Here is a 13997-nt window from a genome sequence, read left to right as displayed (position 1 = left end):
CTGCTTATACTATGTATTCAAATCTTGCTAGTTTAAAGTGTCAGTGACCCACTCATTCCACTGAACTGCATATTATTTTCCACCTTTAAAGGTGCAGGACGCAACATCACAGGTAAAAAAACAAAAAAAAAAACCCACATCTAAAACTATTTTATTTTGGTATCTAACCACTTTACAAAAATAAATTATGCTTTTATCATCTTAGAATGAGCCATTTATTTTTACTTACTCACACATACACAACATCCGCCATATTGGTGCTGCCATTTTTTTTACTGCAGTCTCTGACCCCACCCTCAATTGTCTTGAAGGTAAACTTGACCTATTAAACAGAATTACATCAAATGCCGAGCACAGTTGTGAATGGACAGTGGCCTTCAGTGGCCAAAATTCTTCCAGACATGAAAATATTTTCTTCTTTTAGTGGATCCAGTTGATCCACTTACTTTAGGTCCAGCGATGACTGATGACCACTTCAAAATAGTCTCTTCTGGGCCTTTTATAGATGCATATATAACTTTCTGATCTTAAAACTTGGCCTTCCAGACTTGTTCGATGACACAGTAACATCCATCCTGTGCATTTCTGGAACTGCCCGAGGCTTAAAAACCACACTAAACAACATCTTTATCCAGCACGCTTCTGATAAAGGTCAAGGAGTTCTCACTTTAGACAGAGTTGTTTGTCCATTCAGAGACAACGTAGTAAAAGTGGTGGCAGAAATATGGCTGCAGCCATGAATGTCAGCCTGCGGCAAGTAGACATAAAGTTTTTTAATCTGGAATTGATATTGGTATTTTCCTATGAGTTTGCATGAAAATAATAATTCCAAATGAAGGTTTACATGAAACACATCCTTACTTAATTCCTGTAACTGAAGTGTGGCTGTTTATGCGTTTCCATGGCAACGTTGAAACAGTGGTAAGAGTTTTTTTTTTGTTTTTTTTTTTATGTTTATAATCACATACTTGCATTCTGCCCCATAAGGTTATTGTTGTACGTTTTAAATTTACTTGGTAAAATCTGTTGGGTTGTTAAGTTTACGTGAGTCACATGACCCGGAAGTGACAACGCGAGTCGGACAAAAAAAGAAAGAGACATCACGGACAGAAAAAAAGGACATTTGCACTCATCGAACTATCTACCACTGGTTTTACGTGGCATACACGGTAAAGACTGTGTTTTATTTTATCCACTGTGGAAGCTGATATGTGATGTTGTTGTTAAAACACTCTGTTATTTCCAGTTTTCACGGTGTTCCGTGAATCTGCAGAGAAGAAAATAAACGATTGTGGACATCAGTAAGAAGCGTGGACTCATTTCAACCAGGGCAGATATAACTCCTCTTTAGATCGGCGGGTTGGGAAGGGTTCTGATTGGACAGAGGGTGCACGTGACGTATGACTTATACCGGAAATAAACAATTTTCGCACCCTGCTTCTCATCTTTTCAGTCGTAACTTGTCAAAACTACATATTAAGTACCAGTTTCGCCGCTATTTTTATTAATACTTTTCAAGCACCATCATAACACGGGCATACTACTTCACTTTTGGCAACAACTGAGAGGAACAAGAAAGATAAACATGGGAGGCAAAACAACGTGCATCATCGGGACAGGACAAGGTAACGAGCATGTGCAGAACGACCAGAATTAACTCAGATCAGATTTAAGGTTTACATGACAGGTATTAAATAGTTTGGAATTAAAATGCGAATAAACCAGCCACTTACATCAGAATTAAGTTTAATTTCGAATAGAAATTTGCATTAGGAATTAAGTGTTTACATGGTTGTTTGTCATCAGTTTAAAGCAGAATTAACTTTTATTTAGAATAAAACAGAAATTAAAACTCCCATGTAAATGTAGCAATCGTAAGAAAAATTGGACTTACACACTGCATCTTTAAAGTGAGTCCATTAACCTCGGTAGAAATCGTGGCTATTCAGTCAATATCAATTTGTCACTTCAAAAGTCTATAAAATCTTTGTTATCCACCAGCATAGTTCTGCAACTAAGCCCTGAATCATAAATGTCTCAGCCTAAGTTTTCACTTTGGTTTAGTTTAGTTTATATTTATTCACTTATTGCCATTTTTCTGTTCAGTGTTTATTTTGTCAACTTGATTAGAGTTGGATGACACAGTTGTCTGGCTAAGGTTAGAAATGAAAACCGCTTTTTTTAGGGGAGATATACATGGTGGTTTGGGTTGGAGGACGCCATGGATGCGCTTGTGTTCATGTTCTCTCATTTTTAATCCGATCAACCATACATCCTCAACTTTTAGCTCCAATATACCAGAAAAGAAATACTTTCAGACTTTAGTCTTCAAGGTAGTAGTTGGCATCAAGTTGCTTTTTTTTTTTTTTTTTTTTTTTAAATAAAGTCCATGGTACAACCAAGAGTAAGAAGACTTACATGGCAACAAGATAACATGTCAGATGCTGAGGTGGTTCGGGGAATGCTGGTGAGCTCCAGGAATGACCCAGCTGGAAACAAAACTGTTTTCTCAAGGGGGATATGAAAGTGGATAAGCACTGACGTTCACTAATGCTTCTGACTGAACGGTAGCTTCATTCATTCATTATCCTAACCGCTTCGTCCGATTAAGGGTCGCGGGGAAGCTGGAGCCTATCCCAGCAGTCTTTGGGCGAAAGGCAGGGTACACCCTGGACAGCTTACCAGTCCATCGCAGAGCTGAACGGTAACTTGAATGTACGATTATTCCCAAGAATCCTTAAAGTCTTCCAGTACCAAATGTAGTTCCCAGTGATTGAACTGGCTTACTTATTTTAGTCTGCAAACTAAATGTGGAAATCTTTCAACGGTCTTCTTGATATGGATTCGACTACAAAGTTCATAAAGAGAAGAGAAGGTTCGATGGATTGACACATAATTCTAATTTTAAAATAAATTGATTGTTTTTAACTATTTGTTTTGGCTACACGGTGGCACAGTGGTTAGCACTGTGGCCTCACAGCAAGAGGATCACTAGTTCAATCCTTGGCTGGGGAGGGGTTTGGTCAGTGGCCTTTCTGTGTGGAGTCTGCATGTTCTCCCCGTGCATGCGTGGAGAACCTGTGTACTCCGGCTTACTCCCACCATCCAAAGACATGCATGTTAGGTTAATTGGTTACTGTAAATTGCCCCTTAGTGGTTGTTCATCTCTCTGTGTGGCCCTGCAATGGACTGGCAAGCTGTCCAGGGTGTACCCTGCCTGTCACCCAAAGCCAACTGGGATAGGCTCCAGCTTCCCCGCAACCCTGAATTGGATTAAGCGGTTCAGAAAATGAATGAATGTTTTTAGCAAGAACTGCACATCAACTGTAGCCACAAGTTGACTTTCACTGTAATATAGCATAACTTAACGTAACGTAACATAATATTCCCAATAGGCTATGTGATTTTTCCGCCTCATTCTTTCTCCTCCAGACATACCACTGATCTATAAGCCTGAAAAGTTTTGTTTCATTGCTCCACAGAACAGCATCCTTAACGCTCTTTGGCTTCTGTATGTCGTGTTGAGCAAATTGACGACTTTTCTTGTGCTTTAGCATCAGTGGTGGTCTTTGTCTTGGAATTTGGGCATGGAGCCCTCCAGCATGTAGTGTACACCTTAGTGTGGAAACTGAAACTTCACTGCCTGCTACCAAGTCTTGATTGCTGACTGCTTTTGCAGTAAGTTGAGGGATTTCGGACCACCTGCCTCCCAAAATTGTTTCCTCTGTCTACGATGTCCAGGATGTTTAGCCACTGTTCCTTGAACAGAAAACCTGTGAATCATGCTTCCACCTATAGGAACAGTATGCAAAGCAATGATCTCCCCTCTGAAAGTCTTGGACAAGTTTTTTTTTTTTTACTGATCCATCTGTGATCCAATGTCTGGTATTTGAGGTGTTCTATCTGAAGCTCACCTCATGCAACTAATGAAAACCTGGACTGGTTTTATCAGCTGGGCTTGTGGCCATACCTGGTTTGTAGATGGAGACATTTATTCAAAGGTTTGAATAATTTCCACTGCAGCTGTCATGGAAAGTTGCATTTCCTGTTGAATTAGGTGAAACCACTCGTGATATAAATTGTGTTGAGCTATTATAATGGTTCTTGCTTGATTTATTTATTGCAAACTGCTGCTAGTTTGTACAGTTTGCCAACAAACCTACTTTGGAGTGGGAGTTGAATAATTTTGTCTGCTGCTGCAAGTGTAACAGAGGTCATATAAGTTCCATGTGTCAAATATAATACTTTGTTTGAATAATAAGTTTGTGTTGTTGTACAGTAAATGATTACTAAATTAGCATTTGCTGTTAGCAAATATGATAGATGCTATTGGATCTTTTATAATCGAATCTTTGTAACGTATTGTTGCACCTCAGCTGGAAGCTCTGGTGATGTTTGACAATCACACATCTGCAAATCTTGTCATGGATTGTGTGATGCGTAGGTTTAAGAAAACAATCTCAAGGGGAAATATAGGCAGGTTCTTCATGCGCATATGTATGACCCATCATGTTGGGTTCACTTTAAATGTCTCTCCATGTTATGACAAAGCATTCCTGCATGGTCATGGTATCATTTTGTCAGTAGTTGCTTGTACTGTTTGCCAAGACATTGATAACCCCACAACGGTTCTTCATTTATCATAAGGTTAGAAGACTTAGGCCTTCTCCTCGGTGGAATTATTTTTGTCTCTTCCTATGAATGAACGTGAAGAAATATGTGAAAAAGTTATCAAAACAATTGATAAATAAAGTAAGAACTTGTTATGTACGTGAAAAAACAACATAGAGAAGTGGATGTGGACCAGAGTTAAAGCCTAAAGAGGCAAACTTGGGGAGCTGAAGAAATCGTTAAGAGTCAGGGGATCTGAAATGGAGTGAGGGGATGTGGTGAGGTAAAAGGACAAAATATTCCCAGTGCACCCAGAGTAACGCTGGAACAACAGAGCTGCATCACCAGAAAGCATCTCGGTCCCCACCGGGGAGAAAGCATCTGTGTACCGGCGCTTGATTGACATTCCATTTGTCCCGTGAAAGGTGCTCATACAGCGAACATGGCCTAACTGTCTTCCCCTCATCTGTGCTCAAAGCTGGGAAATGAAGTTATCTCCCTTTGCTGGTGGTGCACAGCTTCACACAAAACATATGTCACTCAAAGAAAATGGCAATTTGTTTAGCCCCAGACGACAAACAAGGCTGAGTTTAATCTCAGTTTGGTGTAGTTTATGGAGTAATAACTTGTGATCTAGATGGGAATGAGCAGACTACAGTGGAGTTGGACTTTTCTCACCGTCTTTCCAGAAAATCCATACAGAAGAAACACAAAGCATGCATTGCTTCACAGATGTGCATAGATAATGTTATTTCCCTCTTTTTGAATATTCAATGCACTACTTATATATTAAAATATGGTCTGTTTATAAATTTATGGCATTCCTCTAGTATTTATTTCTTAAGGCTCTGCGTTCGTTAGACCGTGATTATATCTTTCTGATCTCGCTCCCCTCACATCAATCATTCATTTAAGATGCTCCGCAGGAAAAAAAAAAGAAAGAAAGGAAACACATTCTTTATTTCCTCCTTCCTGCATCCAGCTCTAGCTATTATGCAGTAGGTGGAGCATGGGGGTTAATGATAGAAGCGTGTTAATGTGAGAAGAGGAGGAGGTCTAAGTACCGCAGAAAGTGTTTGGGAGAAGAGGTCAAACAACTCCAATCACAAGTTCCTTCAATCACACTGTGTTGCATTCAAGCATTTTCTACCTTAAGCCTGAAATCTATGCAATTTTAATCTGTTTAACATGTAGATGCTTTTTAAGCCTTCCGCCTGGTTTTAGCTATTTCACCTTGGAAATGCAGGCAGTGCTGAAGGGCCCAAACTGGAAAAAAAACTTCCTTTTGGAAACTGGAGGGAATGCGTGACTTTATTGTTTATTATATGCTGTTTCATTTGTTTGTTTTGTTTGCATTTATTTAATTAAACCAAAGAGGTACATTTAATTAGCCCCTTGAAAGGAAAAACCCCTTCATGGGAGCCATTATTGGCTTTTAGTGGGAATCTGAACTCACTGGACACTTTATTAAGTTCACTTCTGTACAGTTCAGGTGGATTTATTTGCATGCCAGCATGAATAACTAAGCAGCCAATCACAATGGTCCAAACATTGCTAAAACCTTAAAGGTTCTTCGTTTGTCATAAAGTTAGAAAGATTTAAGCCTTCTCCTCACTGGAAGTACTTTTTGTATCTTCCTATAAATGAATGTGAAGAAATGTCATGTAAAATCACTGAAAAGTTAAACAGTTTAAGGTCCGGTTATATAAGCTGTTAAAAATATCCAGGGAGCAGCAGCTGTCGGGATCAGAAAGCCTTGTTGATGTCAGAGGTCAGAAGAGAATGGGCGGACTGGTTGAAGATGATAAAAAGACTCGATACAGGCAAGGTTTGCAGAATGCCATCTCTAGATGCACATCATGTCCAGCCTTGAAGCAGTGGAGCTACAGTTGTAGATCATACCAGGTGTTAGAACAGAAAACTGAAGCTACAATTCCCACAGAGTCACCAAAACTGGACAATAGATGACAAAAAAGTGTTGTCTGGAGTCTCCATGTCAGATGGCAGATGACAGGGTCCAAATTTAGCATAAACAACATGAAAGCATGGATCCATCCTGCCTTGCAATGGTTCAGTGCTGCTGGTGGTGTAATGGTGTGGGGGGTATCTGAAACCACTTAAGCAGATATGTGAACACCACAGGTAAGCCTGTCATTGTAACAAAATTAACCATGCAATTAATTGTCTGAGAAATGATTCCGATCGACGATAATATTGCGCTAAGTGATTATTGTTGTTAATGCCATAATAATGCAAGTACACCATGTAAAAGATTAACATACTTTTAGAACATTTATCTCAATGTGCAGACTAGTTTATGCTGATCCAGTCCCCAGTCTGCTAAAACAGATCAGAATTTCTCCTGCGGTTTTGGCAATGTGGTTATCTGGAACATACGGTCTCTAAACACGATGCATCAGTTTCATAGTCAATGGTCAAGCTCATATAAGGGGACATGTTTGGACTTGACCAGAGGTGGAATGGTAAAACTGACTGTCTTTGATCTCTTTCAGTATGTCATTTTTCATGTCACTGTGAAGTTGTGGATTTGCTGTTTGTAACATTGCGACAGGCCTAACCACAGCCTACCTGGTGTACTGTTGCTGACCATATCCATCCATTTATGCCCACAGCGTACTCTGATAGTTACTTTTGGCAAGATAATGCACCATGTCAGAAAGTTTAAATCATCTCCAGCTGGTTTCTTGAGCACAGTGACTTCACTGTACTCCACTGGGCTCCACAGTTACCAGATCCCAATCCTATAAAACATCTTTGGGATGGGATGGCACAGGAGATTCTCATCATGGATGTGAGGAATCTCTGAGAAATGAATCCAACACCTTGTTGAAGCTTTGCACCAAGAATTAAGCCAGGTATGATGAAAGTAAAAGTGATAGAAACATTAATATCTACAGCCTTTAAGAGACCAAGAATAAGGGGATGTGTCTCAAGTCACATCACCAGTCCAAGGCTTAAATGAACACTTTTCCTTATTGGCTGCTTGTAGTTACATTTTAAAGAATGTGCCACAAGTTGCAAATCATGCATGTTATTTTGTTTTTTTTTACATGGAATAATGACTTTATGGAGTGACTTCTACTTGAATGGCATCTTCAGCATTCCAGGCTCATGAAGTAATATCATGGTATGTATATCTAAATACCAAATGGCCAAGAGCATTTCACATGTCATTTATATTCTTTCAGATAGCATATGATCAAATCTGGGGTAAAAATTCAAGTCAGCCTACGTGTCAAAATGACAAATAATGTCAATGTCTTGGCATGTTATATGTGTACCATGCTGACCAGCAAGAAGTTATAACACTGATCAGTCGTGATCCTGAGGAAAGTCAGAGGCCAGAAACATCGATTAACAAACTTCAATTAAAGCATATATTTCTTAATTCTTTCCCATTTGGGGATTTAGTATAATAATCCCACTGATGAAGCCTTTTCTTTAACGATTGATGCACAATATCTACCTGTTGTGTAAAACGAATAGAAAAACAGAGATTTAAGATGTGAACAAGCTGGGTTTTAGTAGCTTTCGGTGCATGGAGTGACAGAATGAGCCTGTTCACCCTGTTTTCAGCTTTTGCATTCAGCTAGGCTCACTAGCAGATCAAACTCCTCACATGCTCTGAATATGAAACAAGAATGTACTTTTTCACTTGACATGAAATCAGACTTAATGGTTTTTCTGATGTCTTATGACAAGTGTCGCTTATATGCCGTCAAGCGTTGAAAAGTGGTTGGTAGATAGTATAATGGTTTTCGCCTGGTTTGCTACATCTGGATCCAGATTGCACTACCGTCAGTGTTAATAGTGGCAACTGCAAATGTATGAAGTGAGTTTTTAGGAACCTTTATTTAACAAGCACAATTAGATAGCACATGATCTTTACTGTCATTTACATTTAAACCAATGGAAAATGTGATGTCAGCAACACACTCCAAAAAAAATTGAAAGTGAGGCAGAAAGAAAGTTGACAGAATATATAGGTAACAGGGTTTTGGAAGATTATCTGGTGGGAGGTGAGGGTGTCGGGAATGAGTATAAAAGTAGCAAGTTTGCCCAATGCTTAGTCTTTCCAAGCAAAGATGAGTCATGCGTCACTACTTTCTGCCAAACTCCAACAGAAAATCATCACAATGCCATCATTACATGAGACAGAGTGTGTGTGGGGTGTGTGGGGGGGGGTATCAAATCTTAAAAGGCAAACTCAAACAGACCAGAAAAAAACAAAATGTGCAAAAAGTAAAACTACAAGTAAGATGTGAAATGACAAAGGAAACCGCAGAATATTCATGTTAAGAGAGCTGCCGACTAACAACAGGCAGGTACGGTGATTGCCCGATAGAATCCAGGTGTGCAAGGAGAGCAAAAATCCAGCTCTAGATGTAAAGGTCAGCTTCCTGTTGGGTAAAATCCCCCCTTATAGTCAGACACACACACCATGTCGTAGATGAATGCAGGTCAGCTGTATCTGGGATTGAAAACTCCTGATTCTTGCTGTTCTTCTGTCAGGAGCGAACCCCTACTGTGACAGCAAGGGTCTGCTCTCTTCAGATTAGGGCACTGTGAGACTGATCAGAAGTGCTTAATTCCAGATACTGCTGCACACATGCCTGCCTACACATGGAGCATGGCTTGTTTCTTACGATGAACCAGGATTTCATGTTCCTACATACTTATATTTCAGAAGTTTCCATGTGGTGCAGACTAAAGGCCCATTTCTACTCGTGACAGAAGATGGATACGCAGACTGGCGGACAGTTTTGTCCTCCTGTGTTGGTTATGCACATAATGTGGTCCATTTTCCAGGGGCTTAGCTATCCAGCACCTGACTTGGAGAATGGAGCAATGCCACCGGACGTCGGGTCTTGCAGTGAGATGCACAGCTGACATAGAACAGGCAAAATGAGCAAACCAAAGAAGAAGAAAAAGAATAGCATGAAGATGATGAGGAAACTGTCAAATAAAAAGCACCCACAAAAGCCAGAGGGCGTTGAAAACAGCAAAAAACTTTTATTCTTCTACGTTTTGTAGGGGTTTTTGGTGGTTGCACATGACATTATAGCGGTATCTGTGTCAAAATGCAGAAGTGAACTCCAAACTTTACACTGCCCCCTAGTGTTTAAAATGACTTAACAACATGGATGTATGAAGTCAATGTCCAATGACAACGTTTGAAACAGATGTCTCTATTAAGGGATGATAAATGGGCCTTAAGACAATGAAAAGAGTAATCTGAAGTAATGGTGAAACAAAACAGGGCACGGCTTTAAAGTGGAAACCTGCAGGCTATATTGGATGGTTGCATGGACTTTGTAATGTCCAATACTGTACTGGACAAGAGGTTAGCCTCAGATAAACTTTATGTAGAAAAGGCATGAAGTTCTCTGGGTTTGAGCTGATCTCATATAGATGGAAAGTCAGTGGACACTTGGTCTGTAGAAAGATGATTTGGTATTTCAGCTGCTTTTATAAAAAAAAAATAAAAATAAATACTACATGCAAAAAAATTTAAAGTCCATCTGAACAATCTACAAAAGTTAAAAAGTCAGTATCTGTAATGGTGAGGTGGTGCATAACTCATGTAACATGTGGGACGCGCATCTGGGTGAAGGTGTCGTTGACGCTGAGGCATTTTAGGAATTTCAGAGACATGCTACCAAATGCTTTTCCCAGGAAGCATGAAGTTGTTTCAGCAAGTTCATTCCAGTCTTCATTCTGCAGGAGTTTCATTGACATTCAGTCTGTTTAACCTGTTGTTTTTATTTATTGACTTTTAGAAATGTTTTAAAAAATATTCCTGATAGATGTAAACGTTTAAATAAATTCTCCCATTTCCACAACGTCATACTCCATTAAAGCACAGGAAAAGTCCAGGAAATCTATCCTTCCTGGATATTTTCAGACTAAAATGATGAAAACTTATCATTTGTGGCTTTTAATCTCTGGAACAGCCCAATGTTTTCAATCAGATTGGCCCAGACCTTCAATCATTTTAAAACCTTTTGAGTGACATATTGTATTGTTTTGCATTGCTTTTATTTAGATCATTTTAAATCATCTGTCTAGCTTTTGCAGCTTGTTCGACACTTTGATCAACTTGAGTTGTTTTAAACGTGTTATAGAAACAAACTGGGACAAGATTTAGGTGTATATGTGAAGGGGCTTGTTTCTCTTTGTGTTAATTGTGTTAAACTGTAAGCTTTCCACCTTGTCTTCATAACACTTTGCCAGTCAGTGTATTAACAATTTTAGAAACAAACTCTCTCCTTCTTTTGCCGAAAGTGAAAGACGATTAAGACTAAGTCTTCCGGCATCAGGCAAATCAACACAGAGGTAACTTTTCTACCTTTTGTGCTTTCTGAGAAAAGAGAGGCTGAGACAAAGAAAATGACATGGCAGAGCGAGTGATAAATTGATCATGAGGAAAGAAAATAGCCCTCTCTCTTCCGGCACAAGACATGGCCTGCAAAAGCCACCTCTTGTTAAGCACAATAGCACCCACCGGGAACAAGAGCAGTCTGATCCACAAACAAGGTTGCCGACACCGAGCAACCTGTCTGACCACTGAACAGCGGCCATGCTTTGCATGCCGCATCTCTGCTCCTGTCTGATAAGAATCTCATGGAAGACCTGGAGCTGCTGAACTCTGAGTGGGACACTATAAATGCCTGGGTCTTCCTCATCAATGATGTAAGACACTGGAACAGAGACAAGCTAACCCTCTTAGCCACTGTGCTCTGTGTGTGTGTGTGTGTGTGTGTGCGTGCGTGTGTGAAAAGAAGCAGATGTGGGAAGCCGAAGAAGCAGAAAGGGAGACAGGTTTAGGCTCAGGCAGCTCTTTAGAGTGTGTACAGTTTGAGTTGAGCCCTGGGAGGCCAGCCGTATTCCTCCCCATCACTTCCACTTCATTACTTCAGGAGCAGACATACATTATTCAGCTCTGCAAGCCTGAGTCCACAGGGACCGATAGAGCCTTTAACAAACACTTTAACCCACCTTAACTCACACAATGATCTGCTCTGTTTATCTGTCTTTGTCTGTTGATTTCTGTTCACAAACATCTCCTTTCTGCTGTGACTTTCCTTTAATCATCTTAACTTTTATTTGGAGTAAACTTAAAAATTTTTATGTGGTAGAGCTTTACTTTACTGTCTTGTTGTTTGGGGTCTCTGGGAATCTCACTGTAATGTGTGCAAAATTATTGCAAAAAGAAGCATGATTTGATTTTTAAAAACATTTTACTTAATAAATAAACAGCTAAAAATTGTTAATAAAGAAATTCAATCATTCAAGATCAGTTCCGTGAGCTGCAAGGGGACCATGCTTAGATTTAAAAAGCCAAATGCTCCATAATTTTGATGTAAATAATAAGAAATTCCCAGAAAGTCTAGAAAATATTAATCACCTTTAAACATATATTGTATAAATTAAGTTCACAGATCAGGGAAAAAGCATAAAATTAGGGAATCTGCTCTATTTTCCTCCTGCGTTTCAGCTGTTCAACCACTGCTAGACCTCAGGTGCCATCCTCTGGTGTGTTGGTGTTACTACAGTCATATTTGTAAGGCAGAGATGATGGTGTGTCTGCTTGTGTGTGTTGCTGTTAGCCTGAGGGGGCTTTGGGCTCAGCTTACAGTAGTTATTGAGCAGGGTGAAAGGGTCACCCACAATCTGGTGACCAACCACAAGCAACACAGTATCTCTGCCTGTGTGCATGCGTCGTCACACTGGGGTGTGGCACATCTCTGACTGGACCTCCCACGAATTAAAACCACCTACAATTTTTGCTTCATATGGTTTTACAGACTTTTTTTAAATTTTTTTTTTTTTTTTACTATTTTTGCAGCATTTGAAAGACTCAAAAATAAAAATAAATTAACAAATGTTGCTTCATTCTAAATCCATCTGTAGGAGTTGACACACAGAAGACGTAAATCATTGTATCAATCTTCATTCTGCCGCAGTTTGTCACTTTTCACCTGTCACTTTCCGGAAGATTCTGCTAGGTGTCAAGCCACTGTAGAAAGCACATCTAGAAAGCGCAGCAGCTTCTTATTCTGCGTGCCATGACAAATCATGCATCATCAAACACTGCTTCACGAATTATTAATCCACACCAAATGCTGAAGAACTCCTGCTATGCCGCTGACAGAGAAGTTGGATGTGATAGCAGTCGGTTAAGTGCTTCTTTCTTGTGCGCCGATGTTCCCCGGAGAGAAACTGGGCAATAATTTCCTCAGATAGCCCCTGTGGGAATGAGCCTGCTGGTTTTCTATGTCCACTCCAATCACATCACTAATGGAGAGGCGGGTTAGCATCTGTGACAGTGGGAAACCAGATCTCCACTCCCCCAGTGTGTGTGTGTATCTTGCAGATAAACAGTTGGCAGGTTTCTCCTTTCCCTGTGCATGTGCATGGACACACACACACACACACACACACACACACACACACATATACACACAGATCTAAGAGAAAAGCAAGCTGGACAGGGTTAATACACTCCATTAAGCTCTATTACCCTAAATGACTTGGGCAAATGAATGAGGACTCACATTACCCTGCAACTGTTTGTGTGTGCGTGCATTAGAATGATAGTGTGTGCACGTACATGCACACATTTCATGTGTAATTACACTGTGAAGATATGTGACCCGTGAGTCATATCTCATTATCCACAAAGTGAAAGACAGCAGAGGGAGGGGTTTGCGCTCTCTCTTACCACTGTACTCTGCCTTAAATTTAATCTTCTGGGATAATTTCAGCCCATTTCTAAAACAGACCGATTTTTGTCCAAAGTTTTCGGATTGGAAAGTGTCCTCGTTCAGTGTGCTGGCAATTATGTTTAACTCTTCAATGCTTTTTAAGGCCATTTATGCAGATAATTGCTTTATGGTTGGTGCCAACATCCGCATGCTGACATGTAAGATGCTCATTTTGCTTATCTGGCGTTGTGGCTGCAATCACAGACATATATACATTGATGGCGCATTTATTCTAGCCGTTGGTCCTGGCAAGTTATATGTTTTCAATTTGAATTAAAAGAAGACAGATGCCTGACTCTTCTCTGGTTTGGGACATTAAAAAAACTGTAACACACTTTTAAAATGATCATGAAGAATCACTGAGAAACTATTGTTTTTATATACTTTGTATACAGTTTAATCTAATCATGCACATCCCAGCAATTTGCAGCCAAGAGACAGAGTAGACCCTGGACAGGTCACCAGTCTACATTAGAGCCAACACAGAGGGACAAACAGTCACTCATGCTAGGGACAAATTAGAGTGACCAATCAGCCTAACATATGAGTGTTTGGACCGTGGGGGAAATTTGACTAGCCAGAAATTAAATCACACAT

Source organism: Telmatherina bonti (assembly GCF_933228915.1).
Source record: "Telmatherina bonti genome assembly, chromosome: 19".
Taxonomy (NCBI): Eukaryota; Metazoa; Chordata; class Actinopteri; order Atheriniformes; family Telmatherinidae; genus Telmatherina; species Telmatherina bonti.
Note: the sequence above shows the minus strand (reverse complement) of the source record.